The 19,894-nt window shown below is 44.5% G+C and overlaps 1 long non-coding RNA gene across 4 annotated transcripts in view; it reads right to left on the bottom strand.

The window, feature by feature from the left end:
• Positions 1–1,021: 1,021 nt before the first annotated feature.
• The window catches only part of LOC138356539 (uncharacterized), a 297,073-nt gene continuing 278,200 nt past the window's right edge, over positions 1,022–19,894 (bottom strand). For 3 of the 4 annotated variants that reach the window (XR_011224514.1, XR_011224516.1, XR_011224515.1), the window contains 2 exons: positions 16,383–16,482; positions 15,041–15,392 (listed from right to left, as the gene is read on the bottom strand). This is a non-coding gene — a long non-coding RNA (uncharacterized lncRNA). Of the gene's footprint in view, positions 1,204–15,040; positions 15,393–16,382; positions 16,483–19,894 lie in introns of those variants that run through there. The other variant, XR_011224517.1, reaches the window with a different exon arrangement.

Below are 19,894 nucleotides of genomic sequence, written 5' to 3'. Positions count from 1 at the left end.
AACACCATCTAGCTCGTATCTTGTAACTCTATCATCATTACCTAACCTCAGAACTTTACATTTATCAGCATTAAACTGCATCTGCCAATCCTTTGACCATTTCAAAACCCTATCTAGATCAACTTGAAGTGATAGTGAGTCCTCCTCCGAATTAATTTCCCTACCGATTTTCGTATCATCGGCAAATTTGCAAATGTTGCTACTCAAACCTGAATCTAAATCATTTATATATATTATAAACAACAGAGGTCCCAGGACAGAGCCTTGAGGCACTCCACTTACAACATTTTCCCACTCTGACTTGATTCCATTTATACTAACTCTCTGTTTCCTTTGGTATAGCCATGCCCTAATCCAGCTTAATATAGCACCCCCAATACCATGAGACTCTATTTTTTTAATCAGTCTTTCATGTGGCACTGTATCAAAAGCTTTGCTAAAGTCAAGGTATACAACATCGCAATCCTTACCACTATCAACTGCCTCAACAATGCTAGAATAAAAAGATAACAAATTTGTTAAACATGAACGGCCATTTATAAAACCATGTTGCGACTCAATTATTAATTTATGTTTTTCAAGATGAAGACGAATTTTATTTGCTATTATAGATTCGAGTAACTTTCCCACAATAGACGTTAGGCTATTGTATATACCGTACGATACAGTACAGTTAAGGGCACATTACTGTACACTACAATACAGAACAGTACAGAACCGTACGGTACACTACACTACAAGGTACATTACCGTGCAGTTCAGGGGACAGATTCACGAAAGCACTTACGAACGTGTACATCTTTCCTCAATCTTTGACGGCTTTCGTTACATTTATTAAACAGTTTACAAGCATGAAAACTTGCCAATCAACTGTTGTTATTGTTATAAACACCCTCCTGGTGCTTCGGAGCTCATTAACTCTTTAACAGTTGTAAACAAAGCCGCCAAAGATTGAGAAAAGATGTACAGGTTCGTAACTACTTGCGTAACTGCTTCGTGATTCTGACCCCAGGCCTCACCACTGGAGTGGGGGGGGGGGGGGAGAGTAGTAGTCGTCGCCACGTCTCGTGTTCCCACTAGTTCTTGGGCGCTGCGACGGGGTGGTGGTGCAGCCGCTCACCGGCGTCTTAGCTCGCGGCATGGCGGCGGCTGGGAGTAGGCCGATTCGCCGTGTAGATATTGTGGGGCTTGCTTTCTCAGCTCCTGTGGATTGCCCTCTCGTATTAGTGGCGTTACTGGACGTTTTGGATGTGAAGGTCGCCCATCTTTTTGGCCTGGAGAAACTTACGTATATGCGTGTGGCGGTGAAATTTGCCACGTCAGCCGGCTACCTCAACAAAACAGGGAATAGTGAAGCAAAAGATTTTCGAGAATTAGTTGACGATGGCTTTCTTACGCAACACATTAAGGAACCAACGCGGGAAAATAATATTTTAGATTTAGTGTTAACTAACACGGAAACAAAAATTAATTACATCGAAATAGGGAGTGAGCTAGGGAACAGTGATCACAAAGTAATCAGATTTAGCATAGAATGGAATAGACCTCTAGGAGAAAAGTCTGTTAAAGTGCCAGATTTTCGAAAAGCTGATTTTAATAGCCTAACAAACTTTTTGGGTCAAATACATTGGAAAGTCTTGGGTATAAGGTGTGGGCCGGTCTTACAGCGATACTTGAACCCAGCGATAGGTGACGTCAAAGGAGATTACGATGTGAATTTAATATATAACTTATTTCATAATATTCTAAAAGCACAGGAAAGTACTATACCATACAAATTGAATAGATCGAATACTAATGACCCAAACTGGATAACAAATAATTTAAAGAACCTTATAGGTAAAAAGAGAGCTTGCTACAAAAGGATTAAGAATGGAGAAGTCACTTTACAACAGGAATTCATACAACTGGTTAAAAATGTTAAAAAAAGAGATTAGGAAAGCAAAAACAAACTATGAAGTTCCCATAGAGCAAGCAAAGTCAAATCCTAAAGTTCTTTTTCAGTTATCTCTAACGAAGACTAGGGAAAGGATAGGTCCATTAACATCTGAGACAGGTGAAATAACGAATAATGACAAGGAGACGAGTAGTATTTTTAACAAATATTTTATATCTGTATTTACTAAAGAACTTAACAATGTGCCTTCAGCCCAACAAGTCTATGTGGATGGCCATGAGGACAGGTTGACTAGTTTAGCAGTTACCACGCAGGATGTAATTAAACAATTAGAAAAACTAACAGCAAACAAATCAACACGGCCGGATGAAGTGTTTGCCAGGGTGCTTAAAGAATCCAAAGAGGAGCTTTCCGAGCCACTCTCTACCACATTTAATAAATCAATAGTCAGGCAGAGTGCCAGAGTCATGGAAGGTAGCTAATGTGGTACCAATTTTTAAAAAAGGAGATAGATCACCTGCGTCAAACTATCGCCCACTTAGCCTAACGCTATTGTGGGAAAGTTACTTGATTCATAAGAACATAACAAAGGCAACTGCAGAAGGCCTATTGGCCCATACGAGGCAGCTCCTATCTATAACCACCCAATCCCACTCATAAACATGTCTAACCCGCGCTTGAAACAATCGAGGGACCCCATATCTTTCCAATATCTATGAAAGATATTGCAATTGATGTGCTATGTTTTCCAAGCCAGCAATTGACACAAAGTGCCCACGACTATTCATTTCCAACTCACTTTCTTGCAAGAATGCCAAAATGATGCCAGAGTCATGGAACGTAGCTAATGTGGTACCAATTCTTAGAGATTGATCACCCGCGTCAAACTATCGCCCAATCAGCCCAACGTCCATTGCTCCTCAACAAATAGCCTGGATGTCTCACAACGGAAAGGTTGATGTTAGTCTGGAGAGATATAAGAATTTTGCACCAAGATTGTAATAATTTGTTGATTTATCTGCAGCTGTCTTGCAAATTGTCTATACAGTATACCTAGGTCATAACAGTATTTGTGTGTACGTCTGATACCATACTACTTGTGAAGGAGGAAATGTATATGTTTACCTCTCAGAATGTTTGGTAATGTGTTGATTTGTGATGTGTGTCTATGTATGTATTAACACGTTGTACTGAATGGGGTGAGAATAACTTGAGCTACCTCATCCCTTTGTGTGTATTTTACCTCAATAAACTTATTTCAATTTCAACGTCCATTGCTGGAAACCTACCCGATTCGACAATTGTAAATACAATTCGTCTTTTAGAGAATTCTATAACCAATGTTCCAGCGATATGTCAATGTCATTCAAAATGATCTGCTACCAGACATTTTAGCCAAATATCCCGTTTGCTAACTGTGGGTAGTAACTAAGTGATTGTAACCTATCCACCGCTGCCCACTGGATGGGGGGCGGTGTGCAGGACAAACATATCAATTTTGACACTAGCTCTCCACATATGTCAGTTGCTTCATTTAGAACCTGTACTTGAGGTCGATCTCCAACCCATTGTTGATGTGACGATGGGTATTTTATTTTGTAACTACCTCATCAACATTGTAACTTGCTTAGCTAAATGAATTGTGGGGTTCAGTCCCTGAGCCCATTATGTGCCTCTGTAACCCTTTCCACTACCGCCCACAAGATGGGTATGGGGTGCATAATAAATGAACTAAACTAACTTCATCTTGAAGAACATAAATGAATAAATGACTCGCAACATGGTTCTGCAAATGGACCTTCATATATAACAAATTTGCTATCCCTTCATTCAAGTACAGTTGAGGCAGTTGACAGCGGCAAGGATTGCCATGCTGTGCACCCCGAATCTAGCAAAGCTTTTGATAAAGTGGCACATGAAAGACTGATCAAACAAAAAATAGAGGCTCATGGTATTGGGGGTGCTATATAAAGTTCGACCAGGGCATGTCAACTCCAAAACAGAGCTAGCATAAATGGGGTTAAGTCAGAGTGCCATAATGTTGTCAGTGGAGCGCCTCAAGGCTCTGTCCTGGGACATCTATTGTTTACAACATGCATAAATGATTTAGACTCGGGTTCGACCAGCAACATCCGCAACTTTGCAGATGACTCAAAAATCGGTAGGGAAATTGACTCTGAAGAAGACTCGCTATCACTGCAGGTTGATCCAAATAGTTTAGAAATGATCACAAGATTCGCACATGCAGCCTAACGCAGACAAATGCAAAGTTCTGAGGCTAGGTAATGATGATAAGACTTACAAGATACGAGCCAGGTGGTGCTGAGATTGCGAAGTCGGACCGCGAAAGGGATCGGGAGCCATGATTAGTAAGAATTTAAAACAAAAGGACCAATGCATGAATGTTCGCAATAAGGCAAACAGGACGCTCGGTTTCATTAATCGAACTCCAAGTAACAAGACACCTGGTGTAGTTCTTCACAACTTTACATTTATCAGCATTAAACTGCATTTGCCAATCCTTTGACCATTTCAAAACCCTATCTACATAAACTAGAAGTGATTGCGAGTCCTCCTCATAAATAATTTTCCTACCAATATTCGTATCATCGCCAAAATTGCAAATGTTGCTACTCAAACCTGATTCTAAATCATTTATATATATTATAAACAACAGAGGTCCCAGGACAGAGCCCTGAGGTACTCCACTAACGACATTATCCAACTCTGACTTAGCCATGCCCTAATCCAGCTTAATATACCACCCACAATACCATGAGACTATCTTTTTAATCACTCGTGTGACACTATATCAAAAGCTTTGCTAAAGTCAAGGTACACAACATCGCAATCCTTACCACTATCAACTGCCTCAACTATGCTAGAATAAAAAGATAAGAACATAAGAACATAAGAACATAAGAACAAAGGTAACTGCAGAAGGCCTATTGGCCCATACGAGGCAGCTCCTATTCTATAACCACCCAATCCCACTCATATACTTGTCCAACCCGTGCTTGAAACAATCGAGGGACCCCACCTCCACAATGTTACGCGGCAATTGGTTCCACAAATCAACAACCCTGTTACTGAACCAGTATTTACCCAAGTCTTTCCTAAATCTAAACTTATCCAATTTATACCCATTGTTTCGTGTTCTGTCCTGTGTTGATACTTTTAATACCCTATTAATATCCCCCCGGTTATGTCCATTCATCCACTTGTAAACCTCTATCATGTCACCCCTAACTCTTCGCCTTTCCAGTGAATGCAACTTAAGCTTTGTTAATCTTTCTTCATATGAAAGATTTCTAATTTGGGGAATTAACTTAGTCATCCTACGCTGGACACGTTCAAGTGAATTTATATCCATTCTATAATATGGCGACCAAAACTGAACTGCATAATCTAAATGGGGCCTAACTAGAGCAAGATATAGCTTGAGAACCACACCAGGTGTCTTGTTACTAACGCTGCGATTAATAAATCCAAGTGTCCGATTTGCCTTATTACGAACATTTATGCATTGATCCTTTTGTTTTAAATTCTTACTAATCATAACTCCCAGATCCCTTTCGCAATCCGACTTCGCAATCACAACACCATCTAGCTCGTATCTTGTAACTCTATCATCATTACCTAACCTCAGAACTTTACATTTATCAGCATTAAACTGCATCTGCCAATCCTTTGACCATTTCAAAACCCTATCTAGATCAACTTGAAGTGATAGTGAGTCCTCCTCCGAATTAATTTCCCTACCGATTTTCGTATCATCGGCAAATTTGCAAATGTTGCTACTCAAACCTGAATCTAAATCATTTATATATATTATAAACAACAGAGGTCCCAGGACAGAGCCTTGAGGCACTCCACTTACAACATTTTCCCACTCTGACTTGATTCCATTTATACTAACTCTCTGTTTCCTTTGGTATAGCCATGCCCTAATCCAGCTAATATAGCACCCCCAATACCATGAGACTCTATCTTTTTAATCAGTCTTTCATGTGGCACTGTATCAAAAGCTTTGCTAAAGTCAAGGTATACAACATCGCAATCCTTACCACTATCAACTGCCTCAACAATGCTAGAATAAAAAGATAACAAATTTGTTAAACATGAACGGCCATTTATAAAACCATGTTGCGACTTAATTATTCATTTATGTTTTTCAAGATGAAGACGATTTTTATTTGCTATTATAAATTTGAGTAACTTTCCCACAATAAACGTTAGGCTAATTGGTCGATAGTTAGACGCAAGTGATCTATCTCCTTTCTTAAACACTGGTATCACATTAGCAACTTTCCAAAACTCTGGCACTCTGCCTGACTCTATGGATTTATTAAATATGGTTGACTGTGGGTCACAAAGCTCCTCTTTGCATTCTTTAAGCACGCTGGCAAACACTTCATCCGGCCCTGGGGATTTCTTTGGTTTGAGTTTTACTATTTGTTTAAGAACATCCTCCCTGGTAACTGCTAAACTCGTCAACCTGTCCTCGTCCCCACCCACATAGACTTGTTCGGCTGAAGCCATATTGTTAACTTCCTCTTTAGTAAATACAGATACAAAATATGTATTATAATTACTACTCATCTCTTCATCACTATCTGTTATTTGACCTGTCTCAGTTTTTAATGGACCTATCCTTTCCCTAGTCTTAGTACGATATAACTCAAAAAACCCTTTAGGATTTGTCTTTGCTTGCCCTGCTATGCGAACTTCATAGTTTCTTTTTGCTTTCCTTATCTCTTTTTCTAACATTTCTAACCAGTTGTACGATTTCCTGTTCTAAAGGGACCTCCACATTTTTAATGCTTTTGTACCAAACTCTCTTTTTACCTATAAGGTTCTTCAAATTCTTTGTTATCCACTTTGGGTCATTAGAATTCGATCTATTCAATTTGTATGGTATACTACGTTCCTGTGCTTTGTTTAGAATATTCTTAAATCAGTTATATTTTGAATCCACATCGAAATCCCCATTTACGTCACCTATCGCTGGGTTCATGTCTCGCTCCAAGACTGGCCCACACCCCATACCCAAGAGTTTACAATCAATCGACACAAATAATTTCTTAGGCTATTAAAATCAGCTTTTCGAAAATCTGCCACTTTAACACATTTCTCCTACACGTCTATTCCATTCTATGCTAAATCTCATTTCTTTGTGATCACTGTTCCCTAGCTCACTCCCTATTTCGATGTCATTAATTTGTGTTTCCCTGTTAGTTAACACTAAATCTAAAATATTATTTTCCCGTGTTGGTTCCGTAATGTGTTGCGTAAGAAACCAATCGTCAATTCTAGGAAATCTTCTGCTTCACTATTCCGTCTTGTTCAACCAGTTTATTCCACTAAAATTAAAGTCACCCATGACGTAAATACTGTTAAATCTAGATGCCTTACATATTTCATCCCATAGATGCTTTGCTTCCATTGTCTAAATTTGGTGCCCTATATATAAATCCGATTATACTATTATTTGCTTTTTCGTATATTTCTATCAAAATACTTTGTGTGTGTGGCTCAGTTTTGATTCCCTCTTTGAGACTACATTTCAATTTGTCCCTAACATATATGCCTACTCCCCCTCCTCGTCTAATATATCTATCTGTGTGAAATACTTTCAATCCATTTATTTGATATTCAGCTAATATTTCTATATTTTCTACATTCATCCACGTTTCGATAAGTGCAATAATATCTATTTTTTCTGTGCAGACAAGTGCATTTAATTCGTTATTTTTATTTCTTAGACTTCTACTGTTAGTGTAATATCCCTAAGTGATTTTTTATTTTGAGGCCCTTCTCTTTCCCTGATCATTTTCCCAATTCCTTTCTCCCACAAACACATACTTTTATTATCGCCTTCCTCCAAATCAATTCCCATACCTATATCTACTAACAGTTTAAACCAAAACAAACACCTCTAACCACTTCTTCCAACGAGTTCGCAACAGAAAATGCCATCGGAAAATGAATATTCCATATGGCTTGCATGACCACTTTATTATTGGTATATCAAAATGGTATCAAGATTACACAATAATGAATGTACAAGCCTTCTCCAGAGATCTCGTTGATACGATTACTACCTAATACGACACATGGGTGTGTTGGGGAACAATTTTTTTTTTTTTTTTTTCTTTTTTTTTTTACATGCAAAGCATAGAACTTAAATACAATACAAAAACACACAATACAGAACACAACCAAAGAAAACAATACACCACCGGCCAGAAGGACCGACAGCATTTCACAATAAACCACAAACATGATAAAGGCATAGAAAAATACAGCATAAAACAACCCACAAAGTAGAATACAATGGCAAACTAGCAAACACAGTAACATCACAAAACAAAACATACATCAAAGGCACAACAGGGAACATAACAGTACAATCACAAAACATAAAGAACAAACACGTACAACAGGTAAAGCACGCCATAACAAACGAAGGCAAAACAAAATGGCACAACAGAACAAAGAGCACTCGCCAACAGCCTGAAGGGCACACAATATGACATACACAAGCGCATACGACATCCACAACCGAACACACAAATACACAGGAACCGCACACACCCACCAGCCATACAAAGAACACCTACAACATACACCGGAGCACGCAGCAACCGGGAAACAAACTAAGTAAGTAATTATCAAAAGAAGGCACAAAACCGGGAAGGCTATGTAGCACCAGCAAATGTGCAAAATAATCAGAGGGCGCTAAATATCACCAAGGATGCAAATACGGGAACAAAAACTCATAAGGCGAACGATATCAAAAGTATCCGAGTCACCAACATTTCTATCGAGGGACAGGTGACCGCGAGAGGCGGTCGGAAAGCAAGACACACGCTCGTCCTGGAAGTCACGACATTCAAGAAGGACATGCACGACCGTAAGAGGGTCAATGCAACTAGGACAATAACGAGCAGGGCGGCGCTCCATCAACTGACCATGGGTTAAGCGAGTATGGCCAATACGCAACCTCGCCACAGCTGTTTCCCACCGCCGGTTATGGTGGATGGAGGACGGCCACGAGGAAACACAACATTTAAGAGAACGTAGCTTCTTACCAGTAACAGACAACCAAGAAGCCTGCCAACGGGTAAGGACTGAGGAATGGATAACCGGGTAAAAGTCGGAATACGGAATACCTTTACGAGAGATGGGACAAGAGCGGACAACTTCCTTGGCGGCAGCATCTGCACGCTCATTTAAAGACACACCAATATGGCTGGGAACCCGACAAAACTCAACCGACTTAAATTTACTGTGAACAAGAAACAGCCAATGCTGGATCTCGACAACTACTGGATGAACAGGATTAAAGGACCCGAGAGCCATGAGGGCACTACGAGAGTCAACAACAACTACAAAGGAAGACTGACAACGAGAAAGCAGGAGACCAACAGCATAGAGAATAGTATAAAGCTCCGCTGTAAACATGCTACTCTCCGGAGGTAAGCAACACATATAAGTGCGATCAGGAAAAACAACAGACTACCCAACACCATCCGCAGACTTACACCCATCGGTGAAGACAGAAACGGAGCGGCAGTGAGAAGAAAAGTGCTCGAGGAAAAGGCGTTTTAGAACAGTAGGAGGGGTAAAAGCTTTAGTGATACGGGTCAAGGATGTACAAAACCGTGGAAGAGGGACTCTCCACGGGGGCAAAGAAGGAACAACACGAGGAGAATCATCAGAAATACGAACGGAAAGAGAATCCTGTAGGCGAGATAACCGCACAGAAAGAGGGAGGTGGTGAAGAGGAACAGGAACCGCAGGAGGGGTACAAGTTAAAGCACGACAGAGGTGAGAGGAAGGATGTTGTAAGGACCGCGCAAGATAGCAAAGACAGTAGCGATCACGGCGGTCCAGGAGACACAGGAAGCCAGTGTCAACATACAAGCTAAGGATGGGACTCGAACGAAAGGCACCAGAACTGAGGCCCAACCCACTATGGTGCAAAGCATCAAGACGGCGAAGAGTAGAAGGAGAAGTAGACGAGTAAGCAGGGCAACCATAATCGAGCTTAGACAGGACGAGAGAGGAATGTAAAGCAAGGAGAGTGCGCCTATCTGCCCCACAAGAAGTATGGGACAAGACCCGAAGGAGGGTAAGGGCCTTAGAGCACTCAACATGGAGGTAAGAGATATGGGGAGACCAAGACAAACGAGTGTCAAGGAATAACCCCAAAAGCTTCGCGGAATCTTTGTATTCAAGGGGATGCCCATAAAGTGACAAAGAGGGACGAAGAACGACCCGTTTCCGCGTAAAAGTCATGGCACAAGTCTTACAAGTTGACAACTTGAAGCCATGATCGGTGGCCCAAGACAACACGGCATCAATTGCAACTTGAATCCGGCGCTGAAGGAGAGGCGAATCATCACCCTGATGGCAAAGGGTAAAATCATCGAGATAGAGAGCGGAGAAGACACCAGAAGGAAGAGAGGAAAGAAGACCATTGAGGGCAACCAGAAAAAGAGTAGTGCTCAGAACACTACCCTGGGGAACACCTTCGTATTACTGAAAAGACGCAGAGAGAGCGGTACCAACGCGCACCCGAAAGGAACGACGAGAGAGCAAGCTGCGGAGAAAGAGAGGGAGATGACCACGAAGGCCAAAAGAATTAAGCTAAGATAGAATATGATATCGCCAAGTGGTGTCGTAAGATTTTCAAGGTCAAAAAGGACGCCAACAACGGAGGTCTTCGCAATAAAAGCAGTATGAATATAGACCTCAAAGTTCCCCAGGACATCTGTCGTGCTGTGGCACTTGCAGAAACCAAATTGAGAAGGGGAGAGGAGGTGATGGTGTTCCAGGAACCACAACAGACGAACGTTAACCATACGTTCAAAGAGTTTCCAGACACAACTTGTGAGAGCAATAGGGCGAAAGGCCTTAGGGGAAGTACCCAGAGACCCCGGTTTGCAAACAGGGAGGACAACGGCATCGAGCCAGTCCTCAGGGACTGACGACGACTCCCACATCCGATTATACAGACTCACAAAATACTGAGACGTGCACGGAGGGAGAGGGCGAAGCATCTCATAGTGAATACCATCGGAGCCCGCCGCCGTAGAACCGCAGAGGGCCAGGGCAGAAATAAGTTCAGAGAGAGAGAGAAGGGATCATTATAGGGAAGCTGAAGATGAGTGCAAAAATCTAAAGGACGAGACTCAAGGACAGGTTTACAAAGAAGGAAAGATTGGGGAAGATGAAGACCAGAGCTAACAGAAGAAAAGTGGGAACCCAGTTCGGAAGCGACCTGCAACGGGTCCGCCACAAGAGTATCATGGAGGTGAAGGACCGGTGAAACATCGGGAACGAACTTACCCGCTATCTTGCGGATACGCTTCCAGATCTGGGTCAGAGGGGTTTCGGACGTAATTGTTGAGACATAAGATGCCCAACATTCACGTTTAGCCGTACGGATGGCCCTACGGGCCACCGCACTCCCTTTCCAAAAGAAAAGAAAAGAATCCGTCGTCTGCCTACGGCGGTGCCTCTTGCAGGCTGCACGCTTACAGCGGACAGCCCGAGCACAGTCCGCATTCCACCAGGGAACGCACTTCCGTGGACCCCGAGAGGAAGACCGAGGAATAGAGCGGAGGGCAGCGTTGAAGACAGTGTCATGAAAAAGGAGAGCGCGAGAGAGAGGCAGAGAGAGCAGCAATGAGGGTAAATAGGGTCCAGTCTGCCTTAGCAAACTGCCACCTACGGAAAGAGAGGGAAGGGCGAAAAGAGAAAAAGGAAACAAGGATAGGGAAATGATCACTTCCATGGAGGTCATCAAGAACCTGACACGTGAAATCTAAGTAAAGAGAACAAGAGCAGAGAGAAATATCAAGACAAGAAAGGGTCCGAGTCCGAGAGTCCAAATGAGTGGGCTCACCAGAATTCAGAAGAGACAGCGAAGAAGAGAGGAGAAACGGCTCAAGAAGGCGACCCCGGGTATTCATCAGAACGTCACCCCAAAGAGAACGACGACAATTGAAGTCACCCAGCAGGAGCACAGGCTCCGGCAAGGAGTCTAGGTGGTGTTTCAAATCAGGAAGAGAAAGCGGGACACTCGGGGGTAGATAAATGGAACAAACTGTGTACCATTTCCCCACAAAGATACGAGCAGCAGAACAATGGAGAGGCGAAGGAAAAAGTAAAGGAACAAAGCGAACATCAGCATGAATCAAGAGAGCAGAAGAATTAGAAGCCCCAGCAACGGCTGGGGGGGGGGGGGAGAGAGAAAGGAATAGCCACGAAAACCACCAGGACGAGCACCAAGCATCGGCTCCTGGAGACAGACACAAAGGGGAGAAAACCGCGAAATCAGAAGTTGGAGTTCGAGGAAATTGCCGTAATAACCTCGAACGTTCCATTGAAGAATGGACAACGACGAGAAGAGAAAGGACAAAAACAGAGAACAAGGAAGAAACAAAGGCGAAAGACCAACAGAGCACGTTAAAGAATATCAGGGTCGGGATCAGGGTCAGCAAAGTCAGGGTTAGGGGGTATGGGTAAACTGAGCAAAGACGGAGGGAAGGAAACGGGAGAACAGATCAGAGGTGGGCGGGCAGGGTCCGGAGGAGGAGGAGGAAGAGGAGGACACAACGGAGAGGAGCAGTCAAGGACTGCAGCAGGAAGAGGGGGAGTAGAAAGAGGGGAGCGCACCCCAGCAAGAGCACCAACCGAAAGGGAAGCGGGGGGCCAAAGAAACCTCCATAGCAGGAACAGGGGGCACAATCACTGAAACGGGAGGGGAAGGAGCAACAGAGCCACAAGTAGGGGCCGAGGAAGAAAGCGAAGCCTTCTTACCCGCCGGGGAGGAGGAAGGAGAGGAGCCAGGCTTACGCTTCTGACTTAAAGAGACTGGTGTCCCAGCAACCACGTACTGGGCAACGGATTCCAGGGTCTCAACAGGAGAAGCTGAACGAGAGCACACACGACGGCCGGTAGGAGAGCGATGGACATCCGTCTGCACCGACAGGCGGCGGGGAGAGCCGAGAGATGGAGGAAGAGGATGGGAAGGAGGATCGGAGGGGAACGAGGAAGAAGACACAGGAGACACGACAGACCGGGTAGAAAGAAGGGGAACCCCAGACAGAGGACCAGGAGGGGGACCCATCGGGACAGAATACAAAGCAACAGAGGAGGGGGCAGTGGGCGTATCAGGGTCCAAGGCCCGGAAACGGTTGTGTGTCTGAGGAAGGTGCGAAGGACGAGGAGAGGAAGAGCGCAACACGCGAGCATAAGAGATATTAGCATAAGGCAGGAGCCGGCGAACCTGGCGCCTCGCCTCAGGACAAGATAAACGCTCCCGGTGCTTCAGGTTGAGGACAGCTGCCTCAAGCTTGTAATGGACACAGGCACGGGAGAAGGTAGGATGGGCCTCACCGCAGTGGAGGCAGCGAGCTTGGGGAGAAGTGCACTCCGACTTAGAGTGACCTTCACCCCCACACAAAGGACAGAGAGAGACAGTCCCAGAGCAGCGGAGGGAACCATGCCAAAACCTCCAGCACTTGTTACAAAGTCGAGGAGAAGGAATATACTCCTGGACAGAGCACCTAGCGCCAGTAAAAATGACAGAGGATGGAAGGGTCCTACCATCAAAGGTGATCTTCACAACGCGAAGGGGTTGACGGCGACGACCACGAGGGGGACGAGTAAACGATTCAACCCGGAGGACAGAATGGCCTTGGGCATCAACGATATGCCGAATATCATCGTGGCAATCCTGCAGATTCTGAACACCGGTTGCAACATGAGGTGGGAGGAGAATAGTGCCAACACTGGCATTCATCACAACGTTCTTGGAGACCCGAACAGGGATCTCGCCAAGGCAGGATAAGGCAGCCAAGCAGGAACCTGCATCCTGAGAAGGAGCAGCAACGACACGTGTACCAAGACGAGTGGGGTTGAAAGTAACAGACGCATCCACGGAATCTACAAGATGCCGATGGAGGGAGAAATCATCAGGAGGCGCAGAATCAAGAGGGAGGAGATCAAAGTATTTGGCCCATGAAGCAGGACCAAACAAGGCCTGATACGCATCAGCACGGGAAGGAATCGAGCGAGTGCGGCTTGGGCGCGAACGGCGTTGAGAACCCATAGAGAAAGAGGGGTCAAAAACGCGCAGTAGTCACAACGAGAGACTTAGCCGCACCAGGGGACGAAGTGGTCACCACCGGGGGCTGGAGGCTCGAACCCAACCACAGAGGAGGGAGGGGAGCTGGGGGAACAAGTCAGGATGGTCAAAGGAGGAGCAAGGTCTGGGCCCAACGCAGCGGGAGCTACAGAGCCTGGTCTTCCAATACAGGACCGACTCGGGGGCTTGGTCGCCAACCCCACGAGCCTGAGAGGGTACAACGGAAACATTCAACGACATAGAGACGAAGAGAAAGAAATTCATCCACGAATGTGCCCCCACACCCACCATGGAGCCACAATTAGAGGCAGGACACCCAACAGGAAGCTATCGCCGATCATGCTGGGGCCTCCTAGGGGTGCGTCGTGAGTATACGCCCCACAAACGCCACCTTAAGAACCGTCAGTCCGTCGAGATCGGCTTCAGCGACGAAAGGGGGATTGACAATAAAAGGTTCCCCTCGCTCGAGACGTTGGGTACTACAGTTCTACGGGTGCAAGAGTATGCCTCCTCAAGCACCCGGGCGTCAAAATAGAAGTAGTCCAAAGAAATATTCCAAACCAAGCAAAAGGTCGGCAGCAAACGACAAGCAAATAGGAAGAAGAGAGGGGAGAAAAACGAAACAGAAGGAAAGAAAAGGTGCTCAGCACAATTGTAGAGGACGGCAGCAGGAGCACAAGGCTAGAAAAGGACAGAGGACTTGCCCCAAGGAGCATCACACTCCAGCAGCCGCCCACTAAGCCCCCCTCACGGCATCAACCAGCTCAGCGACGAGGGGGGTATCAAAAGAAGGCACCAAACCGAGAAGGCTATGTAACATTTTGCCCAACCCCGCCCTGCACTTTTCAAATTCCCCATTTCAATTTATGGTATCAAACTCTCTGCACTCATTAATCACATACTGAAATACCATTAATTAAGCCCCCAAAAATCTATTTCTCCAGCACATCAGGAAATATTATAAATAAAACTATTAAATATTGAGTTTCACTTTGGGTCTGACTTATTTAGTGGAGCTAGAACCAGTGGCCATTTTAAGTAGATAAAAATTCATTGATACGCGAAGACCTATCCAATGCAGGACTTCATAACATTGTACTGTGAAGGAAATATTCCTGGAGTCGGGAGTCTGAAGCACGTTCCAAGAGCCTACCGAAGGTTACAGACGGATTACAAATCTACATTGCAGGAGCCGAATAGGCAGCATTGATGAGGCTAATTTTACGTCAATTTTGATAAGTCTTAAATATTTTTGAGAGTGGAGGAGCTCTTAACAGATGAAAGTGTTACAGCTTCAGATGAATGTAGTTGACGTCGTAGGAGGAATTTGTCCTGTAGGAGGAAATAGAATGAAATTAGTTTATAGCTACACTATGCTGCACCTACACACCCCCACCCCCCCGGTAGGAGCCGGTCGGCCGAGCGGACAGCACGCTGCACTTGTGATCCTGTGGCCCTGGGTTCGATCCCAGGCGCCGGCGAGAAACATTGGGCAGAGTTTCTTTCACCCTATGCCCCTGTTACCTAGCAGTAAAATAGGTACCTGGGTGCTAGTCACCTGTCACGGGCTGCTTCCTGGGGGTGGAGGCCTGGTCGAGGACCGGGCCGCGGGGACACTAAAGCCCAGAAATCATCTCAAGATAACACCTACTGGTGTCACTATGCTGCACCAAAACCCACTGGTATCACTATGCTGCACCTACACCCACTGGTGTCACTATGCTGCACCTACAGCATAGGAAACTGCCATCACTATGCTGCCTAGTGACGCTACTTTGGGATATTAAATCTACCGTCTCGCCCAGCCAATGGGGCCGGCCTGTCTCGCTTCATGCAGGTCAACGTACTACTAATCATCGACAACAGAACCTAAATACCTAACCTAAATACCCAACTTAAATTCCTAACCTAAATACCTAACTTAAATTCCTAACCTAAATACCTAACTTAAATTCCTAACCTAAATACCTAACAAATTCCTAACCTAAATACCTAACTTAAATTCCTAACCTAAATTCCTAACCTAACCTATGCTTATACGTGCAATATGCTTATAATATTTTATATTTTAGACAATTCTCCTTTCGAATGAATAACGTGTAAAAATTAATGAATGCGTCTGTGGGGGTCGACTGCTGGATGGGTTAAATCACTCTAACTAAACACCAAACTACTCTTAACTACACACACAATAATGGAACTATTAATGTATAATAATCCATAAATAAAAACAAACCTATTTGTATACGATACGTTAAAATTGAAGAACGAGTCTGGGGGGGACGAGCTTGAGGATGAGTTGAACATTTGAACAGTAGTTACCCAGAGTAATTAGTGGAAAAATGGTAGTTTTAAACCATCTTCTGTTGTGTAAATTCTCTCTTCACTCGGGACCCGATGGAGTGCCACACTGCGCCAACAGCTGGAAAAGCACAAATATCATCACACACACATCCTCAAAGACACACAACCATATTTAACTGACGTAATCAAATATATGAATATTATATATATATATATCTCTATATAACAGAGATGGAGGCTGAGTATAAATGCTATTCATTCACCCCGGAGCCGCTCGGCCGAGCGGACAGCACGCTGGACTTGTGATCCTGGGTTCGATCCCAGGCGCCGGCGAGAAACAATGGGCAGAGTTTCTTTCACCCTATGCCCCTGTTACCTAGCAGTAAAATAGGTACCTGGGTGTTAGTCAACTGTCACGGGCTGCTTCCTGGGGGTGGAGGCCTGGTCGAGGACCGGGCCGCGGGGACACTAAAGTCCCGAAAGATAACCTCAAGATAACCCCTTGACACAATCCACGAGCCAGTTACTGTCGCCATTGAACTTTAAACTGGTTTTAGAGAGTGATTACTATAAGGTCACAGCTCGATAGGTTATACACCTTTGTCCAATTTACTACTTAAAAAAAGGTAATTATTTGTAAAGTCGATGGTGGTTCCATCTCCCTTGCCCTGGAATTTAAGTCTTAATTGCCATTGTTCCAGTCTCTCTCACACTAGAAATTAAGTCTTAGTTGACATTGTTCCATCTCTCACTAGAAATTAAGTCTTAGTTGCCATTGTTCCATCTCTCACACTGGAAATTAAGTCTTAATTGCCATTGTTCCATCTCTGACACTGGAAATTAAGTCTTAATTGCCATTGTTCCATCTCTCACTAGAAATTAAGTCTTAGTTGCCATTGTTCCATCTCTCACACTCGAAATTAAGTCTTAATTGACATTGTTCATTCTTGTTCAGTATTCTTTATTTTTCACCATTGTTTGACAGGTTTCATGATTGTCTGATCGTCCAATAATTCTCAAAGAATCTGATGGGCTCGATTCCCCTTGATAGGAAACCTTGCATTTTGGATTTATGGTTCCTGAAGTCTGATTAACATACGGATGCAACCCAGATAACTTTGTACACATCCCCCTGGCCCCTGATTGGCTTCCAATCAGTATCTATGCAAGCCATCGCCGATTCGCCCCAAAGGAAATCAGTAACTGCAATATTTATCTGACGAAGGAGAGCATTACTCGCTCATTACTCATGGAGTAATGAGCATTGAGCATTACTCAAGCACTGCCATTCATGGTCTTGGCGTCGGAGAAATCTTGTTAAAGTGGTTTAGAAAATAAAAATATAGAATAGTAATGCAAATGTTGAACGAGACATTATATATCTTGAGGTTATCTTGAGATGATTTCGGGGCTTTAGTGTCCCCGCGGCCCGGTCCTCGACCAGGCCTCCACCCCCAGGAAGCAGCCCGTGACAGCTGACTAACACCCAGGTACCTATTTTACTGCTAGGTAACAGGGGCATAGGGTGAAAGAAACTCTGCCCATTGTTTCTCGCCGGCGCCTAGGATCGAACCCAGGACCACAGGATCACAAGTCCAGCGTGCTGTCCGCTCGCCCAAAGGCTCCCACCGGGTGTTCACAGCCTCTATGTATAACACTGATATAGAACCACTTGGGGTGGACGGTAGAGCGACGGTCTCGCTTCATGCAGGTCGGCGTTCAATCCCCGACCGTCCAAGTGGTTGGGCACCATTCCTTTCCTCCCATCCCAAATAATTATCCTGATCCCTTCCAAGTGCTATATAGTCGTAATGGCTTCGTGCTTTCCCCTGATAGTTCACGTTTATACATCAACGTATCTTGAGATGATTTCGGCCCTTAGCATCCCCGCGGCCCGGTCCTCAACCAGGCCTCCTTTTTGGTTACACATCCCCAGGAAACAACCCGTAGCACCTGTCTAACTCCTAGGTACCTATTTACTGCTAGGTGAACAGGGCATCAGGGCGGTAGAGAAACTGCCCCATTTATCTCCGCCTCCACCGGAGATCGAACCCGGAACCTCAGGACTACGAGCCCCGAGTGCTGTCCACTCAACCGTCAGGCCTCCCTTAGTAACAAAAATGGACAGAAACTCAATATTTACCACACACATCTATGACAACAGGCCATGGTCCGAAACTGGAACTCAGAGGAACATAAATTAATTCATTAGTGTCACGCCAGTGCAATAACATCCACCAGGGATGTGTATATTTACGAAACCTCTGCATCTTTCCCCGATCATAGCAGCTTAGTACATTTAAAACACAGTTTGGGGAGATTCGAACCCTCGTAACAAGATTTCTGTTCAGGTAAATCTAGGCAACTTGGTAGCACTTTAGGCCCATAAACTGTTTAATAAATGACTAATCCGACATGGATTCGGCGCTTTGACGAATCCTGACAGTTTCAGGAACGTGTATGATAAATAGCCAGACGGCGGGACCCAAGAGCTGAAACTCGCATTGAAGAAACACATGTAAATAAGAGCAAATAATTCAGAATATTCACCCCATGTTGTTGTAAACCCGTGGAACCGCCTACCCGCCAAAGCCATAAACGCTAAAACGCTGCTGCATTTTAAAAATACAACTAGAAAACATCCTCAGGGCAAATGGGGGGGACATCTGACAAGTCACCGGCTTTCTATCCTCATCGAGGCCACTCGTATGAGTGGCCCCTCAGGTAAATTCAGGTAAAAAATCGTCGAGGAAAAAAGAAATAAGTCTACCCTAGAATGGCAAAAACTTTCCCATGAGGACAGGAATGAGGCTGAAGGCGGCCTAGAGAGAGAAAACTGAGACCCTGAGGCGCAGAAAAGGGGGGTAGACCCTAGCAAAGTTTGGGGGGGAAAAAATGTCACTTTTTGTGTTGACTGGCGGCCACTGTTCAAAAGGGGGGCTTCTTTTGGTCGTGATAACAGAATAAAGGTAACTACAGAACCCCTATTGGCCTATACGAGGCAGCTCCTATTTATAACCACCCAATCCCACTCATATACATGTCCAACCCGCGCTTGAAACAATCGAGGGACCCCACCTCCACCAGACCTCCAATTGGTTCTACACATCAACAAACCTCATGAATGGGGCAAGTACCGTCACGAGAGCTGGGTCACGGAGCTAAAGTCCAATATTTTTACACGGCAAAAATTTATACCTTATTATTCTAAATCTCAACAGCCAGGCTCACTTGGTGACTGAAGGCATTATCAAATAATTACCGTATAATCGTGTCATTCCAGTCGAGGCATCTATTGTTGTTAGCACGTTGCATGGCAGCAGGTGGTGGCACAGTCAGGTGCTAATGTCCACTATTCATTAGCAATCATATTGGTAATTAGATACAGTTTAATGGCGTTCGGCCGAGGCTGCAAAGCGCCTCCCTGCTCTAATTTTCAGGAAGAAATTCTAGCCTCTCCCTCTACCTTATTCCTACTCCATTTCCTCTTTATTTCTGGTGATTCCTCTCGCTCGCTTGCCTCCTATGTT

The sequence above is a fragment of the Procambarus clarkii genome, chromosome 73 (genome assembly GCF_040958095.1).
Source record: "Procambarus clarkii isolate CNS0578487 chromosome 73, FALCON_Pclarkii_2.0, whole genome shotgun sequence".
Classification (NCBI taxonomy): domain Eukaryota; kingdom Metazoa; phylum Arthropoda; class Malacostraca; order Decapoda; family Cambaridae; genus Procambarus; species Procambarus clarkii.
Note: the sequence above shows the minus strand (reverse complement) of the source record. Positions and strands in the feature narration are given on the sequence as shown.